This window comes from Strix aluco, chromosome 7 (genome assembly GCF_031877795.1).
Source record: "Strix aluco isolate bStrAlu1 chromosome 7, bStrAlu1.hap1, whole genome shotgun sequence".
NCBI classification, from domain to species: Eukaryota; Metazoa; Chordata; class Aves; order Strigiformes; family Strigidae; genus Strix; species Strix aluco.
Window position 1 is genome coordinate 22,020,006 of NC_133937.1, and position 24,409 is coordinate 22,044,414.

The following is a 24,409-nucleotide window of genomic DNA, read 5'->3' on the forward strand; positions in this document are numbered from 1 at the left end:
TCTGGTTCTTCATTATCCCTTCATATGCTGGGAAGCAAGGCAGTGCTATTGCACACTGGTTTTCCAGTTTGATAAACCCAGGTAGGTAGCAGTATCTCTTGCTCTGCTCACGTGGGACTGCTTTATCATGACTATTAGACAGCAGGACCCATCTCTGATGAAGGGCTATAATGCACATCCTGCATGTTTTTCATGCCTTGTTTCAGGCAGTAAGTGGCAGTGGAAAATGCCAGGGAACTTCCTGCTCTTGTGGGAATTCCTGCTAGTCTAGATCTCAAGCAGTGAAGTCACTGGGCTCCCCACTGAGTCTGTGATCTTACATCCCAGAGCCTCAGAGCTCAGGCTAGAGATAACAGAGTGGAAAGAAATCCAGCACTCGGGATTGCCAGGAATGAACTGAGGACTGAGAACTTGCCCTGAGAAAATGCTGGTATATATAAATGACCCAAACCCATCATAATTTAGAAACACTTCAAGATGCAACTTCTCCCTCAGCTTCCCCAGAACATAGACTCTGGGACATTACTGTTATCAGTCCGGCTGAATTGGTGACTCCGGTGAAGAAACAGCAGGAACATCAATAGACATCTAACACTAGTTGACTGTGCACCTGGTCCCACCAGCCAACCAACCCACCTGTAAGGATTTTGCTCTTGGTGACTTTTTCAAAACCATGCAGAGTGCTAAGTATAACTATTACCTAATTCTGAATTTGGCAGAACTGTCTCTTAGAAACAAGCCAGCAAATTTCATTTTTGTTGGTTCTGCTGTTTCCCATCACTGGTTTGCTCCTACCCTCTGTCAAGCTCCCTTTTCCCACCTCCTTTTCCCTGCGTATAATTCACTTTACATCAGATTCATCATTTCATGCTATATGTGTTTTCAAGACTTTTGCAGTATAAACACATCTTGTCAGTAGGTTGTATTTACTGCCAATTCATTTACAATCTGACCCTGGAATAAGCACTTCAATTTTTTTTCAAGTTAACATGGTTTGGGTTTTATATGGCAAATATTTTGTGTTGACTGCTTTTTGAACTGCCAGCCATCTGTCTATTATTAGCATCAGACCCTGACAACAGGAATATTCTGCTCATTAAATCACTGTTGAGCAAAGAGTTTAAGTTTTATCATCAAGAAAAAAGAAAGGCTTTTCATGTCATGAATGGTTCTCAGGAGATACATGCTACCATTTGAAGCCAAAGCTAATAGGGTCTTCAGAAATACCCTGTTTCATGTTTTCAGCTTCAAAACCAAAGGAATGCAGGTCTGGAAAGGACTTGCTGGATCATCAAGTCCACTTCTCACAGCACCACACAGTACAGTTCCTAGAGGCTTGGCTCATGTTTGGTTTCTCCATATTGATTGGCAGCAGATGACAATGGGGGAGCTGGATGGTCACACTCAAAGAGCTGCAGTCAACAGCTCAATGTCGAAGTGGAGAGCAGTGACAGGTGTTCCTCAGGGATCGGTGTTGGGGCTAGTGCTGTTTAATATCTTTGTTGGTGACATGGACAGTGGGATTGAGTGCACCCTCAGCAAGTTTGCTAACACTACCAAGATGTGTGATGCAATTGACATGCTGGAGGGAAGGGATGTGCCATCCAGAGGGACCTTGACAGGCTTGAGAGGTGGGCCCGTGCAAACCTCATGAAGTTCAACAAGGCCAAGTGCAAGGTCCTGCACATGGGTCAAAGCAATCCCATGCACAAATACAGGCTGGGCAAAGAGTGGATTGAAAGCAGCCCTGCAGAGAAGGACTTGGGAGTATTAGTGGATGGAAAACTGACTATGAGCCGACAATGTGCACTCGCAGCCCAGAAAGCCAACCGTATCCTGGGCTGCATCACGAGAAGTGTGGCCAGCAGGTCGAGGGAGGTGATTGTTCCCCTCTACTCCAATCTCATGAGACCCCACCTGCAGTGCTGCGTCCAGCTCTGGGGCCCCCAACATAAGAAGGACATGGACCTGTTGGAGCAAGTCCAGAGGAGGCCACAAGGATGATCAGGGCACTGGAGCACCTCCCCTACGAGGACAGGCTGAGAGAGTTGGGGTTGTTCAGCCTGAAGAAGATAGGGCTCCGGGGAGACCTTATAGCAGCCTTCCAGTACTTAAAGGGGGCCTGCAGGAAGAATGGGGAGGGACTCTATATCAGGGAATGAAGTTATAGGACAAAGGATAACAGTTTTAAACTGAAAGAGGGTGGATTTAGATGAGGTGTAAGGAAGAACTTCTCCACTATGAGGGTGCTGAGCCACTGGAACAGGTTGCCTAGAGAGGCTGTGGCTGCCCTTCCCTGGCAGTGTTCAAGGCCAGGTTGGACGGGGCTTTAAGCAACCTGGTCTAGTGGAAGGTATCTCTGCCCATGGCAGGGGGGTTGGAACTAGATGGTCTTTAAGGTCCCTTCCAACCCAAACCATTCTATGAATCTATGATTCTGTCATATAGGCCCCCAAACTTCAAGGTACCACCCAGTCAAAGAGAATTGCAGATGGTCTATACAACTGAATGGTAGGGTCTCTAATTTAAACATCTAAATACATCTCCAAAGTTTGAAAACTAAACACAGGACCTCAGTCAGATCTGTCATGGAGAGGTCTCACCCACAAAACTAAACTGCCATTTACATTCTTCCTCCCCTTGTGACTTCAGTCAGACAAAGGTGCCACATTTGAGCTTCTTGGCAAGGCAATTATTCCAGCAGCATTCCTTCTGCAGCAAACTTCCAGGGGCAGCTGATCCCTCTTTCAAAGAGGTGGCATCCCTCCAGACATGCCCTGAAACTTGCAATAGAAACTCAGCAGCAGCCTTTTGCAGTCAGTGAAACTGATATCTAAGAAGAGACTTGTAAGCCTATTTGCTGCTTGCGCTGAGGACAAGGCAAAGGACCTCTGCACACTGAGTAAAGTCAAATTCCTGCATGCATACTGCAAACCAGGAAGAGTAAATAGTGTTCATTTCTGTGAGACAGTGAATTCTCTGACCTCAACTCAGCAAAATCAACACATTGATTTCACACCTGGCCCCACCATCCAGCCAACCCACCTCTTTCATAACAATACAGAGCATTCAGTATAACTATTACTATAATAGCAACCTTCAGGTGTCCGCTTAGAGAGGAAAAAAAGGTTCATATCATCCTATTTTTGAGAATGCATCTTTTAATACTAGGATGGTAAATAGGTGAAGAAGGAAGTCTGCACTGCAGACTAAATGCAGTGCTGGTTTTGCATCCAGTTGCTGTTCAGAGGAGCAATCCTACTTCCAAGTTATTAATAGCAGCATAGTTTAATAATGATAATAAAAAATACATCTGGATGAAATCAGAAGAGGGGAGCAGAACTACATGTGCACAGGCATGTCCCAGGCTCATCCTAGGCTCACTCACATATTTTGGTACAGAAAAGCCAGAGTGTTTCATTGAGAGGGGAGGAGGAAGCCAGCCAGAAAGCACTTGAAACCTGGAGTTCTGCTACTTTTAAACTAAACATCAGTACATTTCTGCTTATCTCTTTACCCCTGCAAAGACAGCTTTTGCTGAATATCCAAATGTTAATGGAACAAGCCCACAGGGAAGGCAGCCAAGCCAAGTATCCCTGCCCAGAACTAGCTTTTCTCCTTGATTGCTCCCTTTTTTCATTTGTCCAATGTTTCCCAGCCTGTCTCTTTCTCCTTATTATGTACAGAGATCATCCTGACATCCTCCTAATTCATCTTGACTTGTACAACAGGCTCCCCCAGCCCTAGCTGCCTCCAAATGCATGTGGTTTGCAGCGATTAGGCAAGGCAGATAACAATTGCTTCTCACATACAAATCCCAGTATGGATGTTCCTTGGCAGGGAAAGGGAGCTGCCTGCATTGCTCTGCCCTTGAAGGGGGAGGATGATGGAGTAGCTCAGTCACTGGGACAACACGAGTTTTCTCAACTATGCATGAGCAAAGACATCCTTGGACACGAGTGACAAAGGTAGCACCATCCTGCACTGTCCTCCCTCCACTTGTCAATCAAGTCCAGCAGACGACCAAACACCATTGTTGTTTGAGAAGGCAAAACCAGTCAAGGTAGCCAGCCAAATACATCACTGGAGGGAGGCGCCTTGTTTGTGCTTGCACAGGAAGACAACTGAGGACAGCTGTGACCTGCAGGGTAGCCAGGGCAGGTGTTCCCAGTTCTGCCCTCTCTGGCTTGCCTGAGGGCAAGGCATCTTGCTACCCTGAGATTTTGCTGAATTTCTCCAGCATCATACAACTTTGTGGAGGTATGTGAGAGAGCCCAGTGGCTTTCTGATATGGTACATTGACTGCAGTTTTAACAGCAAGTACAGAAATTATGTTAAGGTAAAGTCTTTCCTGCACTTGCTCAGCACAGTGAAAGTGAGCAACTGTGAGCTTTGCACACTGAGGAAACTGTCTGGAAAGAAGTTTTGCTTTCTGCTTACCAGACCTTCATTCTAATGGGTGCCCTTCTTTCACATATTAAGAGACAATAGTGGGTTTGTTCAGCTTCTCCTATGAGTGGGTGGTTCCAGCTGGGATGAGCAGTGGACTGGTTTGCTTGTCACACAGCCTGGCTGAAGTAGCCGTACCCTCCTTAGGCTGATAAGCGTGAAGGCATACAGGGATGAATTGGGGCCTTTGTCATTTCTATTGAAGGCTGCAACAGAGCATGAAAAATTCAAGATCCATGAGACAAGAAAGAAGGAACCAAAGCTGTGGGGATGAGGACCCTTTGGGAGGAGAGGTCCATCTGTGCTCCAGAGACTGTTTAAACTTTTTTCTGTAAAGATCACTACCACCAAATTTAATACTTGATATCCAGCCACCAAATTAAAGTGTTTTCCAAGACTCCAGAGTTGCCCTACTTAGTCTGAGCATCAGCTTTATCCAGGGTGTGTCACAAACAAAACCTCTGGGAACCAAGATAGAACGCCTCATTCAGCTGCCTCCCTCCCTCAGCTCTCACTGTGGGGACAAAGGAGTTCTCACCAGGAGCCACGGGATGGAGAAAAACTTGTGGACAATGATCCAAGGGAAGGCAAATGACCTGAGAATGGTCCAAGCATGGTCCTGGGGAAGGAGGGAAGGCCTCATGGCAGGAAGGACTGCAGGAGCAGGGAGATGCTTGAGCTCCATCCATCCTTGCTCCTGCCACCTCTTGGGTCTCCTTGTGTAGTGCCATACAGAGGGGAGATGCTCTGCAAGGATCCCAACCATCCGGTCTCCCACCCAACCCACGTCACTTTAAAGTATTCATACAAATGATTAAGAGAAAGAAAAATTTTCACTACAGAAATCCCCTGACATTATTTGGCTTAGCTGGGGTGAAGCAGAGAGCTCATGTCAGCGTTTCTGGGGAAAGTCCAGGTGGGTCTACTGAGTGATCCAAAGCAGGCAGCCAAGAACTGGTGCAGCTTTTCACCCCATTGAGCTGAGCAGAGGGATCACCTCTGCTCCCCTAGAACCTCATCCCAAATGGCCGTACTCTGCAGGTAGGATGAGGGCTTTTCCTAGGGAAGGGAAGTGCTGAAATCCCTTCAGGTCAGTAGAAAATCTGGGGCAGCTGTAATGGTTTAGGGCCCTGTTGCAGGCTGGAAACCCTGCATGCCAGGTGCTGCAGAGATTTAGCAGGAGACAATGTCCCTTCCCCTGCAGAGAGAAGCAAGAGTACATGGTTCGACACAGGAAGCACATAAGGACAAATCAGGAAAGCAGATAAAGGCCTATCTCAGGTCTGCCCCAGAGGTGAGACAAGAAACCCCCTTTTGCTTTGCCACAGCAGAGGAACAAGCAAGCCCTTTCTGCTGGAAAACATGTTTGGGAACCCGAAAACTGCAGAGGGAAGTAATCAAGAGAGGAGACCAGCACATATGCCCTCTGATAGCACACAGCTCTCCTAGATTAATGGAGCAACCTCTGCCTCTAGTACACCTGAGCTTCCTCCATCCTCTTAAATACAGCAGCTTACATACCCCTTCACAGCTGGTTGCCTAGCCCAGGGGCTAAAAATCACTATCCTGCCTCCCTGGCAGACTGCTGTTTTACTATTGCACAAGCAGAAATCCAGGAAAACCTCCTCTGCCCCAGAGCAGCTGGAGATGCACTGTGGCTCTGTTCTGCCCCAGGAATCACCCTGATTGACCAGCCCCATTACCCTCAGCTGCCGTTCACCCCCAGCCATGATTTTTACATGGCAGAAAGCTGGGAAACCAGAGCTTGCTGCCAGCAAGCTGAGCCTCAGCAGGCTTTGCAGACCCTAAATACAGACCCTCATGATTCAGGTCAGAGAGTAATTGGTCCACAGATAGTAAAGCCACCGGGGAATGTTCTGTTCCTTACACTACATGGACATCCCAGACAGAGGGCTTTCTCCAGCAACTCCTATGTCTAGGCAAACAAAATCTAGGTGGGAGGGTGTAGCTTTCAGAAAAGGCATCATCTCTCAGAAGTACTGGAGAACTGACTGTTCTTCACATGATCTGATCCAGCAGTTGATCACCACATCATGGGAAAGCTGCAGACTGGCTCCAGTGCAGACATGTGAGTGAAAATAAGGATTTATGGTACAGCAGACAACAGGTGATTACAGTTTGTCTCAATAGTTACCTGGGGACTAACGACCTTCCACAGATGAAATGGTGAGACTATTAAAGCTGATTTACTGAAAATACTCAAGTAGTCCTCTGACAGCTGGACAGACAGGGATGGTGCTAGAATTGCTGGTCGAGGCAGTATCTGTCAGCACACTGCCAGGGAAATATGCTTCAGGAGTGGAGTCTGCCGCACATGATGCTTGCAGAGCTTCCTGGAGCAATTTTGCTTGTAGTGAGTGATTTGTAAGGATGAGAACAAGGAAATCTCTTTTCCTTCAATTATCTTCCCACTTCCCCACTATTTTTGTGAACTCCATTATCATCTGCTAAACAAATGCCTGCATTGCTCTGCCCTTGAAGGGGGAGTATGAGCCAAGATGGAGTAGCTCAGTCACTGGGGCAATACAGCCTAGTAAGAAGCATTATTAGTATGGAACCAAGAGAGAGCAAGAGGAGGAAGTGCCTACTTTGCCTCAGTCTTTAGCAGTGGAACTGGCTGTTCCCTGGACACCCAGCTTCATGAGCTAGGAGATGGGGAAGGGAAGCAGAATGAAGTCATCACAATTAAAGTGGTCAGAGACCTGCTACACCACTTGGATGCACACAAGTCTGTGGGACCGGATGGGTTACACCCAAGGGTGCTGAAAGAGTTGGCAGATGCGCTCTCCAAGCCACTTTCCATGATTTACCTAAAGTCATGGCTAACTGGTGAGGTCCTATTGGACTGGAGGGTAGCAAATGTAACACCCATCTACAAGAGAGGCAGAAAGGAGTATCCAGGAAACTATAGACCTGTCAGTCTGACCTCGGTACCAGGGAATGTCATGGAGCAGATCATCTTGAGTATCATTAAAAATCATATAATGGACAACTGGAGGATCAGGCCTAGTCAGCATGGGTTTATGAAAGGCAGGTTCTGCCTGACAAACCTTATCTCCTTCTATGACAAGATGACCCAACTATTGGACAAGGGAAAAGCTGTGGATATTGTCTACCTGGATTTTTGAAAAGTATTCGACACAGTTCCACACAGAATTCTCAGAGAAAAACTGGCTGCTCATGGTCTGGATGAGCATACGGTCTGCTGGATCAAGCACTGGCTGGATGAACGGTCCCAGAGAGTGGTGGTCAATGGAGCTAAATCCAGCTGGCGGCTGGTCACAAGTGGTGTTCCTCAGGGCTCGGTGTTGGGACCATTTCTGTTCAACATCTTTATTGATGATCTTGATAAGGACATAGAGTGTATCATCAGTAAGTTCGCAGATGACACCAAGTTAAGTGGGAGTGTCGATCCATGAGGATAGGGAGGCTCTACAGAGAGACTTGGATAGATTGGATTGGTGGGCCAACGTCAATGGGATGAGCTTCAACAAGGCCAAGTGCCAGGTCCTGCACTTGGACCACAACAACTCCATGCATCGCTACAGGCTTGGGGAGGTGTGGCTGGAGAGCTGTCTGGAAGAAAAGGATCTGGGGGTTCTAATTAACAAGCAGCTGAACATGAGCCAGCAGTGTGCCCAGGTGGCCAAGAAAGCCAACGTCATCCTGGCTTGTATTAGAAATAGTGTGACCAGCAGTAGGGAGGTGATAGTCCCCCTGTACTCGGCACTGGTGAGGCCACACCTTGAGTATTGTGTCCAGTTTTGGGCACCTCAATACGAGAGAGAGATCGAGGTGCTGGAGCGAGTGCAGAGGAGGGCAACAAAGCTGGTGAAGGGCCTGGAGAATAAACCTATGAGGAGTGATTGAAGAAACTGGGACTGTTTAGTTTGGAGAAGGCTAAGGGGAGACGTCATCACTCTCTACAACTACCTGAAAGGACCTTGTAGAGAGGTTGGTGCTGGTCTCTTCTCACAAGTAATTAGCTATAGAACAAGAGGGAATGGCTTTAAACTGCAACAGGGGAGGTTTAGACTGGACATTAGGAAAAAATTTTTCACAGAAGGAGTGGTCAGACAGTGGAATAGGCTGCCCAGGGAGGTGGTGGAGTCACCATCCCTGGATGTGTTTAAGGGTCATTTAGATGAGATGTTGGTGGATATGGTGTAAGGGAGAACTTTGTAGAGTAGGGCTGATGGTTGGACTTGATGATCCCAAGGGTCTTTTCCAACCTGAATGATTCTGTGATATTAGGAGGCTGCACGAGAAGAAATCTGGTGACAAATGGGAGAGGGAATTTCAGGGAACTGTATTTTTCTGGGGCAGATAATTCCTATGAACTTTCAGTGGGCAAGAGAAACAAAAGCCACCAAGTTGCAGATCTAGATGGAGTTCTTATCGCAGACCACGGTTCCTAAGTCTCTTTTCTTATGGCTGAGGGAACACCTTTGCAGTAACTTCTTCTCAATTAAAGAATAAGTTTTTTCCCTAAATAGAAATAATATGGAAAACTGATCTCATTTTGGGCCTGAAAAGTCAGTACATCTCTACTACAAATGAGACTAGAAAAAGAAGGAGAGCTCATTGAGGAAATAGCATTAAGATATGAACACTCACACATTTTTACAAGATGTCTCTAGTGTACAACTGCAACATGCAGCAGAAAAAAAGCCAATGTTCTTAATAATTCAAGAATGAAAGGACACCACAGCCAGAAGCTGATTAAATGGTCACATAAAAGTGGGTTGGGAAGAAAATATATACTCTTTTTCCCTTGTTATAAATCTCAACCATTTTCCTAGTCCTCACTGAACAAACATCTCTGTCCTAACTTTCTGAATATCAGCCAAAAGAGCTCACTTTTAAACTCTGCAAAGGATCACAAATTGAAAGAGGCTGCCACTCCTTGGAAAGGCAGGATCAGAATAAAAACCGACCCTGATAATTGGAGAGATAGTCCTAACCAACATGAAATTTGGTAAGTTCAAGTAGAAAGTATTACCATCATAAGGAGAAATCAAGTGTGGAAACAGGAGAGAATGATTAGCTATGCACTGACTGAACAGGTAACTACACAGCATAAAATGATCAAGTCATAAACTCAACAGTGTGATGCCACTGCAAATAAGACAAATTTCTTTCTAAGATGTATTATCACAAGTGTTATGTGTGTATAACACAAGAGCAATGATTTCACTCTTCTGCAATACTGTATTCATTCTGGGGCACCACAATTAGAAAGAGATGTAGAGAACTGGAAAAAGTCCAAAGGACAGTAATAAGAATGATCAAGGTATAAAAAATATGGCCCAGGAAGAATAGATGAAGGAAGCAGATTTGTTTAGTCTACCAAAGAGAAGACTAAGGAGAGATGTAATAGTAATCTTCTCACATTTAAAAGGTCAGGAAGATAATGATCAATGTTCTCCATGTTCACTAATGTTCTAAGTAAAAGAAAAATCCATTTTTCTCAAGACAAGGTAGATTTAAAGGGGATATTAAGAAAGCTTTCGGACTATGACTACAAGCATAGTTAAACATTGCAGCAGGTTACCTAGGGAGGGTTTTTTATAAGAAGTCAGGCAAACAACCGTAAGCAGTGTCTAAGAATAATCCTCCTGCCTTAAGTGCAGAGTGATGAAGATCTCTGCAGGCCCATTCCAGCACTGCAAGACTATAATTAATCTATAATTTTTCACATTAACATTAGCCCCAGAAAAAACGCAACACCTCTGGCTCCTTCAGCTTTAGAGAGGGTAAACTGACCTTAATAAGGGACAAAATTCCATCCTTGGGTCACCTGCACCCTCCTTTGTTGCTGAGAGCAAAATCAAATTAGCATGGGTTTAACAGATAAAAACTGATAAATACATAACTTACATGCAAATGAACTTGAATGCACACTTTCCTCTATGCCCATAAGATACCATAGTTTGGCCCCGAATACCAAGCTTTTCAGAGCTGTTAGACTCCCAATGCCACGTGCAGAGTGAAAAAATGTTTGCAATACTTTAGTATGGTGAGTTACATTTACATTTCAGCAGCCCTTTTCTTAGTTCAATAATAAGGATCTTTCCTAAAACTTCTTTCCAGAAAAATGTTATCCTTTTGGATTCAGTCCTGCTCTGGAGGAATGAGCTGACAGGAATTCAAGTGTCTTCGAATGTTTGGACATCCCCTGCCCCTGGAGCATTCAGGCCCATTAGCCATCAACTAGATATTCAGGATTCTTGCCCAGCCCTGGAGATATTCCAAAGCACTCTACAAAGTTTGTTAGTCTCCATTGCACTCCTGGAATCTCCCTTTATATATTTATTCTGTCACCATAAAAACACTGCATCCTTTGGGGAAGAAAAACAAATAGCAAATAAATTCACAGGTGAAACTTAATTGAGAGGCATTAGCAATAGTAGGGGAGACAGAGGAAACAATTGGGTTTAGGGAGATTTTAAAGCACACTCTGAGCATACTAGAACAAGCAAAGAGCCAGACTGGGGAAAAAGTGAGCAAATTAATTTGGGGGAAGTAACCTGAAAGAAAGATCTGCTCTAGGAGAGCAGGAGCTGGAAGCAGTAGTGCTGGCAAAGGCTTAGGAATGGCAGCAAGCAGCAAATTATGTCTGAGCTTGGAGACAGCAGGAGCTGCAAGGTGCTGTAAACCTGGGGAAACAGAGCACATGCTGTTATTAGAGAAAAATCACAACCTTTTTATTCCATACCAGGTGACAATTGGATAGCTCAGTCTCCTTTCTTGGGGGATTCCTCCCTGCACAGCCCAGCAACAAGCCATTTGGATATTTGTCTCAGGCATTCCTGTGGCAGAAGATACTGGTTTCTCCCTCCACCCTGGCATGTCTTGTGGGCCTAGTACCAGTGCTAAACCCATCCTCACTCCCAACCTTCTTGGGTCTGAAATACCAGGCACATTCACTGTATCTCTGAAATCTCAGAGAGACTCAAACCCTTGCAAGAAGTAACAGAGCAAGGCACAGCACCCCTCTGCTACAGCTCGGGGCGGGGGTGGGGGGGGTGGGGAGGTGCCCTTGAATGCAAATACAGCCTCTAGCTCCAGTCCCTGGGGATCAATTCCTGATTTCATTCAGCTGCTGCATGCATGAAGAAAACCTGTCTGATCCTTGCCTTTGCTTCATTTCTGCCTTAATTGTCCCAGCCTCCTTTTCCAATCCCTCTGCCAAAGGCCTTTCAATCCTAGTGCTGCCTGGGTGCTGTTCAGAATCCAGACTTGGCACATTGCAAACACCATAATCAACCATGTTAGCAGGGAATTGGGAAGCTGTCTTGAAAGAAACAAAAATTATCCCTACTGGTCCATAACACTCCTTCACTGCATACAAATATATGCAAGTGAGGTCAAAACACTGCTCAGGGTTGCGTATCAATGAAGGAAGAGACAGAGCAAGACTGCAGGGAGCCAACTTGATTTGCAATTGCACCCAGACCAAGAAATAAACGACATCATTACCAGCAAATTGAAACCAGATCAGGGGCTGAGCATGGACTTGAATCGTAATAGGACCCCAATGCTGCTCACAGAGAGCATGGGTCTGGGGGAGTTCAGAGAGGGTTTGTCATGATGATAGATGTTGTCCCCAGATATTTATACTGTGGTATTAAGCTGCTCAGCAAATGCACAGAGAGCCTAATAGCCAATGTTCAAAAAATTCATATCTGTGCTCCAGCAATACATCATCCTTCAGTCACCACAGCCGCAGGGCCCCCACCACCATCAGAGGGGTCTTGTTCTTCCTGGAGGGAAAAGCAGCTAGACAAGCCATCCACAGCCACGGGGTGTCCCATTCCCAGGCTACTTGCATGCTGCAGACAGATGTCAGATGCTGTTTCTTGTGGTTCAAGGATGTGGGTCAAAGTTAGGGCTGGTTTACCAAAGAAGTTCACTGGAGGTTGTCAAGAACAAGTGCTTCAGAGCCACAAGTATTTAAATAACTAACTCAAAAGCTTGGGGTTAGACAATGCCTGTAGTGGAGGGTGGGATTCCTTTGCCTGCCACAGATGCTCTGTGATGCCAGAGAATTCAACAGGGACCCACACAGCCCCCTCACGAGGGATGTTAATTAATTCCTTCCACAGACCATCCACATCTCCCCACATCTTCCTTCTCTACATGCAGTTCTCCCTCTCCTTCAGCCAAGGCAGTTATTGTTCAGGTCGCTGATTTTGACCAACACATAGGTAAGTAAAATATGTTCAGGATAATTTTTTTTTATTTTGGCAGAAAATACTGTTTTCTGCAATAATATTTATTACTAATTGTTGACATAATGCTATAAATACACATTTTCCCAATTATCCTAAAATTCAAAGTTGTGGGAAAACACACAAAAGCTTTTACTTTTTCCCTTTAGGAAAATGCTTCTTCCATGGTACATCGAGACCTCTTCCTGGCAGGTACCAGCTCCACAGCACACAGAATGAGATGAAGCAAAACAATGGCTCGAGAGAACTCAACTCAGAATTCCTTTCCATGAGAGGATAAATGTAAGCTCTGATGGGGTTACAGCAGGCAGAATATAAGATGTCCAAGTCTCTACAGTACTACAGACATCCCACACCTTAATGCTTGTCTGCTCTGCCCTACTCCCAGACCCCTGCTTCACGGTCAGACCCCATCCCTTCCCAGCCCAAACCTCGATGCAGACCATGCAATCTGTTTCCATTCACAGCCAAGACTTGCCGAGTTGCCAAATCGGCCACTTCCTTGCCAGGTCCATACATTCTCATCCCAAAGGAAAGCAGGATCTGTAGATTACAATTCCCACAAAATGAAAGCTCTGTATTATATTCATGGTAGGGGCTGCTTCAAAAAAGAGTGTCTGAGAAGGCAGTCCCTGCCCTGCTGTAGGCCATCTACAGGGCTGGTCTGCAAACGATGTGACCCACAGGGACCCTGGGGCTCTCCCGGCCCCCCCCCCGCAGCTCACCCCAGCTGCCCCTGGGGACCTCACATGGCAAACATGGCAGACCCTTTGCACCGCCGCTGTGCTGGCACAACCCCTTGATTTGAAGGTGAGGACCGAAACAGGGCTCCCATGGCCTTGCCACATCAGAAGATACCTTAATGACTGCAGCAACAACACTGCTCTGGCCTACACAATTTGTCACATCCAAGCTTGAACAACTGCACATCTTCTCCACAGCCTGCAGCATCACTGAGCTGTGAAGGGGGATTACTGCACAGAGTAGAATACTTAATGCAAGTTAACTGATGTGCCCAAGAGCATACAAAGAACTAGTGATACAGTCATAGGAAATCCAAGAAATCCTGAATTCTGACATTAGGTGTCTCAGTCTAAAGAAGCTGGATGCCTAACTCCTTTGGGCAGCTCTGGAAACCCAGGTTTCATCTGCAAGAGGGACACTTGATTAGGGGAGGGGGAAAAGGCTGATGTCGTGCAGGCAGCTCTGAACGTCAGGAGTTCTGGATTCAGTTCCTGACAGTTTGTTTTTTTCCTTCCCCTGTATGCACTCAAGCACTCTTTAATTTGGCTTGAGTGACGATTCCTGTCTCAGAGGTGCTTGGTGAGCAGCCAGCAGCAACACAGTAATAAAACACCTTCCCATTGCTGATAAGAGAGCATAAGGGAATTGTGCTGTAAAGCACCCGCCCTGGAGAAGGAATGTAGGTAGCCTGCGATGGATCAAGTCCAGCTTCTTCACTCCTCCCTCCCTCCCCCAAAATGGCCTGAGCAATGAAGCAGCAAAACCCTCCCTTGCTGGTCTTACTCATTTGACAGCTGTTTTTTGCAGTTTTGGCTAGAACAGCACACAGTCACAACCTACGCTTGCAACACTGCTCACCTACCATCTTTCCTTAGCCAGATGGGAAACCAATCACCATAGGGATGCCCCTCTACCTGTGGTCTGGGAGTCTCACTCAGGAATCAACTCACACCAAAAAGCAGGCTATTTTCCCTTCTATGGTTTTTGGGGCTAGATTCAGCCTCTATCCAAAGGCAAAAGCCATGTGGCCACAAGACACCACACTCTGGAGCGCCTTTGGCCCTGGGTGGCACAAAGATGAGTCTAAGGGCATTAGGACAGAGCACCCCTGGCCCCACACCAGCTGATGGATGGTTGGAGAGTACCAGGGACCATTTGCATCCAGGGACACTCAAAGTCAGGCCTCATGGTTTGTAAAACAAAATGCTTCAACAGTAGGCTTAGCACTTTTAATTTGTAAAACACTGTAAACAGCAACTCTGGAAAGGAGAGGGCTTCATTTCTGACACCCATGAGACAAAGCAGCCTTGACACAGCAACGCAGTCTTTCCTGAGCCACTGAATTTTTCAGCTAGCCATGTACTAGGGAACTGGTTCAAGGCCAGAGAGAGACAGGGACTCCTGTTTCCTCTCCCAAACATGTTTCCGTTTAGGCTGCAAATTAATGCAGACAGGGCCTTTCTCCGGGCAGGGCCTTTCTCCAGGCAGGACCCTGCAGAGCACCATGGACTTGGGCAAACACCTCCAACAGCAGTAGCGACATAAACAGCCAAATCAGGTTTTACAAGCTGGTCAAACACCTGGTTATGAAGCCCCAGTGACTGGCTGCATGCACCACTTTATAGCAGGATATAGGAGGGCAGAGCCTATATATGGCACCTCTGTGCATTTCCCAAAGCTATCATATTCTCCCAAACAACTGCACATGGGAGGTGATCGCCAATCCAGTGGGACAGATGCTGGACCCCAGTGCAGGAAAAGGTGAGGTGGAAAATCTCTGAAGTTACTTTCACTAAACATACGTTTAGGCACCTGGCTTTTGGTCATGAAAGTACTTACCTTTAGTAGTATTGGTGTATGACCATGAGAGAGTGTTTGCCAGGAATGCAAGAGTTTAAGGGATGAAAAACTCAAGATGATCTTTCAAGAGAAGCTGGGGAAAATACACCCCTTACTGCCACAGCCCAGCTGCTGTACTTCCTCACCAGCAAGCAAAGCTGCTTTTTTAGGGATTGAAGGAGGAACACTCACTCAAACCACTGGAATATTTGACAGTTTGTGCAGGACAGATATGTTGGCAAGAAGGGAACCACTCCTCCCTACCCCTTTTTAAAATATTTAAATCTTTTACTTTTTTCTCCTCCTTCCTAAACTTATTGAAATCACAGGGATTGTGTGGAAATTTGGACATGAAAACACTATCCAGAGCTAACTCCAAAACATTCACATCACTGTTCCTTTCACATATGCCTGTCTTTTAGAGTCCCAGGCAAGCAGTGGACTCCAAGGGGAGTTCATCCCACAAGTGGTAGGATCAACTCACAAAACGTTGCCTGTAGATCCAGCATTCTCCAATGCAAAGCCAAGTCTGATATTTCTAGGAGCACAGTCAGACCACAGTGACATTTCCAGCCAAGCAGAGATGAAGTAACAGACTCGGTCTGGTCCTGTTTGGCTTCAGTAACTACCAATAAAAAACAAGAATGCAGAATGGTCACAGGCCTGCTGATAATTTGGGATGTTTCAATTTGTGAAACAAGCTCCACTTTTCTCTCATGACTAGCCATGGAATAACAAACAGACTGATCTAGTTTCACTGCTTTTGGATTGTCAGTTTGATTTGTTCTCAGATGTTATAGGTTACATACTGCTTTACAGAGACATTCAGCAAAGCAGAAACCCAGAGCTCCATGAACTAATGACACAGTTTCCTAAGGATTTCAGTCTCATGGTAGTTGCAAGCCTGAAGTTGCAGCATGGTATGTTTCTCCTTAGCCCTCTCCCTCTTCTTTTTTTTTTTTTTTTTTTTCTGAGAGGGGGTAAGTTTATAATGCCTAATGAGTTCAGCTCCCTGAAGTTTTGCCCCTTGCTCAAAACATTAACAACATCTTGCCACTCTCTTCAGGCACTTATTTTCACAAAACATATTGGAACACAATTACCTTTGAGAACTGTGCCTTTCTGGTAAATTTGGATGAAATTAGTTGCCACAGTAAGAACATTGGATGGGAGAGATCAGAAGAAACTCATATGTGTACAAATGGATTAATTTCATAACCTTTGTTTTACAAGTATAAAAAAACCCCAACAAAAACCAGAAAAGAGTGAAAGTTACTGAAAATAAGGATGAGACTAGAAACAAATCATAGCCAACGTGAGCAGCAACACATCATCCAGTGAATAACGGTAGTGCGTGTGTTTTCTACAGCTCAGCTGAGTCTGGTGTGATGGTCTAATCTTTGCAGAACAGATTCAACTTTAATTCATTGCTTGACATTATTTTTATTGTTAACCTGTATGGCCCTGGAAAGAAAAGGGTTTAAATTACAAAAAAATGGTTCACAGACTTAACTAGCTTTGTGAACCCATAAAACAGTTTGCAAGGTTCATAAAACCTCAAAAGCCAGAAAATCCTCCACCCCTGATTTCCTCCTTACTTCAGCTCCAGTCTCACTTCACTCATTGCAGGATGTTATAAGCTCCCTCCTCGAACGCACTGTAACTTTTACACTCAGAGCTGATTACGTTGCCTTTACTCTTTCTTGACATCTCCATGCTGGATTGGAGCCTGCATTTGAGCAGAATCCCCCATGTAATGAACCTGACCCTCCTGCTCGCTGGCTGATTGTGAATGAGCGCTGGTGGAGTTACTTGGCTTTTGCTCTGATGCCAAGCGATTGTTTGCACAACAGCATATAAGTCCCTAATGCACCATTCTCTATTTTTCTTTTCCATTTTGCTGAATGAAAAGAAATCCTATTCAGCTCCTGGGCAAGGGGAGTGCATCCTCTCTGCAGCATCTGCAGCTGGGTACCAAGTGATTTGGGGAGGATAGGACATCTTTATATTTTAACCCAAGCCGCAAGCCTGAAGCAGCCTCCACCTCCTAAGGGCCACATATTCTGGCCCAGTAAAGCTCTGAAAAAAGAATATTTTCAGAAGGAAATAATTTACACTGAAATACAGCCTGTGAGAATATTCCCGGAGCCCTGAATTCCTGTTAGATTCCATGACCCAGGTCCATATGTCCCATAGTCTGTGTAGCCAGTAGTTGTCAGTTCAGGCTGCTGCCAAACCCCAAGAACGTGGTTTCAAGCCTCTTACAGGAAACATGTTAGAGCCACTGAAGTGAAAATGCCCTGGCCATTTTTTCTTCCTGACATTACTACAAAGGCAGATGAGGTCTAGAGGCTGTACAGAGCAGAGGGTCTGGACACACAGTAAATACATGAAGCTTCCATTGTATTTTCAGGGGCCCATGCTCACAGCACTCTCAATCCACTTCTAAAAGGGCTTCACTGAAGGCTATCTAAGGTTTCCTTTACCCTTCATGTAAACCTGCATGGTGCCAGTGCAGGGAGGTACCAGATGGAGTCCATGGAGAGGACCCACCTGCCCATGGTGCTTTGTGTCAGCTGAGCAGCAGACAAAGGCATCAGCAGTTGATCTGGTGCCTCCTGCATCATCCTGACAAGGACAGTGACTACTGCCTCAGCTGGTCCAGAGCAGCATTCCCACAGTGTTTTGCAGTGAAGAAAAGGCAGGATCTATTTCCATCCTCACTCCTTGAGAGAGCATTGCTAGACACAGACTGCCAAATTTGGTTCTGTCTATGGCAGAGGCTGAAAACACTCTCAAGGGCCTTTTCCGTGCCATCAGTGGTTGCTGCAGTTGAGGACTGGGGCACTGGTCACCTTTAAGCAGTGTTCATGCATGGGACATGTGAGTTGCAGATACATTAGAAACAGAGCCCCTGAGCCCAGGTTTTCCTCGTGAGGGCAATTTGGACTGGCAGGGGAATTCAAACACTCCCACCTCAGCCCTTCCAAACTCCAGGGTCTGCAAAGGAAGCCTGTAAGGTAATGCTATGGGGAGACAGACAGAAAAGAGGCTGACTCACCAATGAGAAAGTGCAGCCCAGACTGAGAATATCAAAGGAAAAACAATGAAATAAGAGAATAAAATACCTCCCAGCTAATGCCAGTAAAAACGAACCAGTGACCTGCCACCCTTGAACATAGTCAGAACTGCAAACTTCCCCTGGCTACCTAAAAAAATAAAATCAAACCCATATTATTTTTATTAGATTAAGAAAAATGTACACATTGGTCTAAAGCAGGCACCAGCAAAAAAAGCTTGAGCTCAAACAGCAAAAGGTTGGCAAAGATGCCAGCAACTGAAAAACAGCTCTTACAGCAGAAGCTGTGGAGGCTATAGGCAGTGATGCTGGATCTGCAAGCCATGGCGTGGCACAGCATTTTGTCAGCCTGCCTGGGAGCAACCACAACTGCCTGGGGGCAACCACTGCTTGCCTGGGGCAGAAACTGGGGGAGTCCAGCCTGTGACTACCATGCACAGAGTGGGTACTCACTGAGGGCAGCAGGAGGCAAGGGCACAGAGCCTTAGCTTTTCTACACAGCAAAAGACTACCAAGACCTTTTTGAAACAAATCTTTACGTACATGCTATGCATCTATTGTTTATAACATGATGGAAGTACTAAATAAATCAAATACTTTGCAGTAAACACTTGCTAATCAGTCTTGATGAACAGAAGCATAGTTTTAATTGGAGTTTAATTGCTATATTAGTCATTTACTGAACATACATCTTGCATTAATGGTGGCATTTCCTTTTCCCACAAAGCATATTCGGTATTTCTCAAAAGACAAACAAATGCTTCTAAAGTCTCCTGAAGAAGATCCAGAATCCTTCATGCACAGCAGCTCCCATTGTGCCTGCAAGAAACCCTGAGCTGTTTGAAACATGGTACTAATTACAATCACTGCCAGCAGTCACAGACCTTTATCCAAACAGGGAATTTTAACTCACCGAAACAAATGAGTTACTTATGGAAAAGGAACCCCCCATTTTGCAACCACCACATCCAAATAGGCAGACAGACTCTTTCTGTAAACCAATATGGATAAGAGGCTGCAATTTTCCTAAGTTGCCTTTAAAACATGGGCTTTATTTTCAGTTCAGCCAGAAATGACCTTGTGTGACTTTGGTTCTAGTCTCTCCTCCTCAGTCTGCAAATTATTATTCTGTAATAGGCAGAAGGACCTCGTTCATATTACCAGTGTGCTGTAGCCAATGTGCTATTTCTTGGAAAGAACAAGGCTGCCTGAGTCCAGGGCTAGAGTCTGAGAGTACTCAGTGAGTTACATTCATTACATAGCAAGAACAACTGAGAAAAAATAAACACTTCTCAAGTCTATGACTAACTGAAGCTGTAAATTTCAAACACTTATTACAGAGTCATAGCTTAGTAAAACAACACGGGATGTGTTACATATCAGAGAGTAACCTTTAAAGAAGGACTTATGCTCTGGGGAAAGTTTAAAACAGAACAGGATGAAGTTTATATGCCTTTTTTCATGTGGTTCTTATAATTAACCAAACTGTCACAGAAAATCATCCTAGAGGTCTGGATTCAATCCAGCTTTCTAACACATATGTCCCATCATCCTCTCCACTACTGAAGTATCCATACCATATTAGTTAAATAATTAGAACTGGTGAACAATTTTTCAACATTTTTTTTCCAGCCCCTCTGTTTACAAATTTCCTCTAGGCAGATAGTGGGGATTTATCCCTCTTTTAATTTAATAGAGGCAAACAAGTTTTCCCAAGGGACCAGAGCACCAGGTGATTCCAAAACTGTTCTTAACACATGTCTACCCAGTTGAAGTAATTTACTGCTTAGGCTTTGTGCCTGGTCATTTGGGGCACATGGCATGATTTCTGATCACTGACTACATGACCTTATTTGACTTTAATACATTACCTTTGTTTCAAAGTTAAAACAGCAAAACAAAATCTATTTCTTGGCTAAATGCATGTTGGCCACAGGCTGAAAAATCACTCCCAATCAACAATGTAAATCTTCCCATGTGCAAGGACTTGCAAAACAGCAAAGAGGGAAAGTTGCACAAAGGGACCAGATGGTAACTTAGCTTCTGATTCAACAAAATGTTTTCAAACAGGTTTCAGCTTTACAGCCACATACAATTGTAAAGGGCAGCCACAAGGGGCCCTGGAGTTATATTTTTGTCCAAGATATTTGGGTGTTCAGACCTGGATCTTGGGTTGTTTCACTATGAAGATCCACATAAAGGGAACTTGCACATTGGAAGGAGGCTGAGGACAATCCTTAGTCTGAGAAAGTTTAGCCTTGCATCTTGGGGATGGGCCATTGTTCACTGAAGGTCACAGTTCAAAATGCTCTCAGACATCACCTCTGTTACAAGAGCAGCTGGGATGAAAACATACATCAAGAGAAATATGTTGCACACATTTTCTTCTCCATTTTCTTCATCTCTCTCCATTGGTTTTCTCAGATTCAATCAGTGAGAAAATCTGTTTGGGAGAGGAAATATGTAAACACAGGTGTTAAGCCATGCAAAATCAGGAAAATGCCTGCTCTGTATAAGAGGAAAGAGTTAATGATGGAGTTAATGATGGAAAGACACAGCCAGTGACTGCATCATTTACATAAAGAGAACAATCTAAATTGATGTTCTTCACTGTCTTGATATATATCATCTTAAAAGAAATCTACTAGAGCAGCAAGATATTTATATCAGCCAACAGTGTACCTGAGTTGTATGAATAATATCTTAAAATAACTGACTGAGATTGGGTTATAAAATAGTCACTGCTCAGCATGCTCAGTTTGGTGCAAAAGACAACTGTGTCTCCAGCTCTAGTTGTAGTGTGTAATTGTGGAACCACAAGACTGGAAAGGTTCACCTTGTTCATGAGTCAGGTTGTTGCTTTTCTATACACTGACAGGGCTATTTATTTTGATTATACAGAGCAGTTCGAAAGAGCAGCTAACATCCATGCTCTCATTCTTAGTTTTGTTTTTGATTCATGTTGGCAGTTGTAGATGCACAGTCTGTTCTCCAGGTATTCACATGGAAGTGACTGAGACATGCCAAATTTACCAGCAGCTTCTCATTAGTGGCTCTTCCTTGATTATGACATCTGGTGAGGTTGATGACAATAACAGAAGAAAAATGTGAAGTTCAGTCATTTGGAAATGACTTAAGTGGAGGCCGTTTTGCACAGTATGATGTTGAAATGTTAGGAATGATTGAGGCCAGATTTATAGCTCAAGCAGTCTTGCATCTGTATTTAATTTGTGAGCAACCAATACAAAAAACACCTTGAAAAAAAATCTTAATTATTTCCCAACTGACCAAGAGCTCTGAATATTCTGTCAGCAATATAATCTGGACCACAAAATGTTGTTCTTGTTGAAAGGAATTTTCAGAGTATTGTTATATGGCTAGTCCAATAAACCTGTACTAGTCAAGGCTGTCAGTACTTTTGGCTCTACAGAATGATCTCCAACTGCTGGTCAGTAGAAAAGATTCCTATAGTACTCCTGGAGAGGACAAGGAGACCATTCACAAACTTTTAGCTATAAGAAAAGACACACAAAATTTGGAAGCAGCTCATGTCTGCCCCTCTTCAATAACTAATGGTCATTCTGCAGACTGGCCTGCTGAAGTAGTTTTTCCCCCAATACTATCTACAGATCAGCATGACAGAGACGCATGAAGACATAGGGGAAATGCTGAGAATTTGGTGGTTAGGCTGTTACCCAATTAACCACCTTTCAGAGTTATGCAAAACTCCTTTCATTTGCAGTGATGTTTTCTGAGTGTTGGATAGTTGATGAACACATGGTGAGCACAAACTGACATTAAACTGTATTTACTACTACTCAAATGTTCTTACATAGCACAGAGCAGAAAGCTCAGTCAAAACTTAATTCAAAACTTAATTGTGTTCTATATAGCACACTTGATTAACACTGCCACATACAAGCAACAATGGTCCAAGGAGCTCGGGTTGATGAAATAAGTGAAAACATCTTATCAAGACAGACAGTGTACAAGACACATGCATGTATTGTTTTTCAATTAAAGTTAAGCCCCTAATTAAGTGCCTAATCACTTTCTTGAGAGCTCAGCCACAAGACAAATATGTACTTAAATTTCTTCCATGTCCTTAGAAGGACAAAAAATAATAGTTCTTTCCTGAGGGTGCAGCTCTCCTGCTTGCACACCATGTAAGGCAAGGTGATAAGACAAAAGTCTTATCCAAGATACAGGAGGTAAGTATGCGGAGTAGAGACATTTGTAAAGCAGTTGAGGAATCATTGCCAGCAACAAAGGGAGGTTTTTATGATTTTTACATGCATTTGAAGTCCATGGTTGGGTCATAAACCAAGATGCTCTGATTAACTTCAAAATTCCTATTTGCCAGTATTATGAACTTTGAGCTAGGAATCATCTTTGTTACCTGTCTGCCAGATCCTCCTACAGGTTGTTGGGGAAACTTGATGAGTTTTGGTGGAAAATTTCTGACAGGATTTTCTGATGGGTTGCTGCACTCCCAGAACTATCCTCCTCCCCACCAACAAGGTCCAACACTACATTTGCAAGAAGCAATCAGAAAAGATGAGAGATTCCAGCAGTCTCCCCTTCTCGCTGTCCTTTACCTCTCCTATAGTCATGGAAGGTGGAGTACATTGACTGCAGCAGTGGAAATTCAACAGACTGGGGAAGGAGAGTTCTTTGAACAGATGCCTATTGCGTTTAAAGTAAATGGGTTGCTCTCTGGTAAAGTACGAAGTACATATAGTAAGGTAGGAAATTCTTTCTGTATTTACTTCTAAACCAGAGTTCCACTCTGCTCCAAAGGATTTACCATCTCCTTTCAGCATCATGGTCACACAGGGTTCACTTTCCCTCTACATTGGCTGATGGGAGCTCTGGCTGGGGACAGAGCTCACGGGAGCCTGTTCTGGCTTATCAGCTATCTCGTCCACCATACAGAGCACTGGCCCTGCTTCTGCAGGGAAACTGGCAGGGAGAGAGACATGCCTTACCTCAGTGCTGTAAGTGCCCTGTTATCCCTGTCATCCACAGGCCATTAATGAGCTCCTGAACTGTTAACATGTCAATAAGCAACCCAAGAGTTCATGGGCAGTTCTTCCCCACTGACAAAAAGCCATGCCTGTTGGGAGGATGTCTCTATCTGTCACTTGAGCACACCATGGTTTGTCTGCCCTCTCCCTTGCTGAGGTTACCACCATCTACCAGGGTGCCTTTGGGCACCAGAAGGGAATAATAAGAGCTACATAGCACCCCCAAAACAAGATTTAAAGATGTAACATCCTGACAGGAGAAGAGATTTTTACCTCACATAACATGAGAGACATTAAATGCATATCTTAAAATACACTTAAAAATGTGGACCCATGACTTAGCATGATGAGACCTCTGAATTTTCCACATTGTCTTGGCAAGTTTTATCCAAATAAAACAAGTGGAAAAAAATAATCAACTGCAAATAATGCAAAATGGCTACCTCTTCATTGCAACAAGGCTAAAAGGATCTCCCCTGTCCCGAAGCATGCAAAGAGAAACAAATTCAGTGTCTATAAAAACAAGCTTCATAAACCTCAAAGATCTTGTGAGCTAGTAATGTTTGTAAGGCTCTTTGAAGGTAAGTGGCACTTACTACAACACAAATGCCTGTTTGAATCAAAAGCTGAATGCCATAGGGCTGAACAGTGAACAGAATAGCTAACCAGGAGCCTGATCTGGTTTTATCAGACTGTTCACTGAGATTAATGCCTCCCTGTTGTCTGGCTGGCTCCAAGTCTAAAGAGTTCTCACATCCATACCTGCGATAGACTGCCTGACCAGCAAATGCCGATATGCAGAGCTGATCCTGTAGGGAGCCAAACACCTTGTCTCAGACTGCTATGGGCACTACTATTGTGGTGCTGCAGCCCCAAAGATCTAACTGGACTGGATTCACACTTTTCTTGATCTCCAAATTATATATTAATTATTCAGAACTGCTTGTGTTGGAGATCACTTCCTGTTTAGGCTGTGATCCAGTAAACCACACAGACCTACTCAAAATTAAATTTTA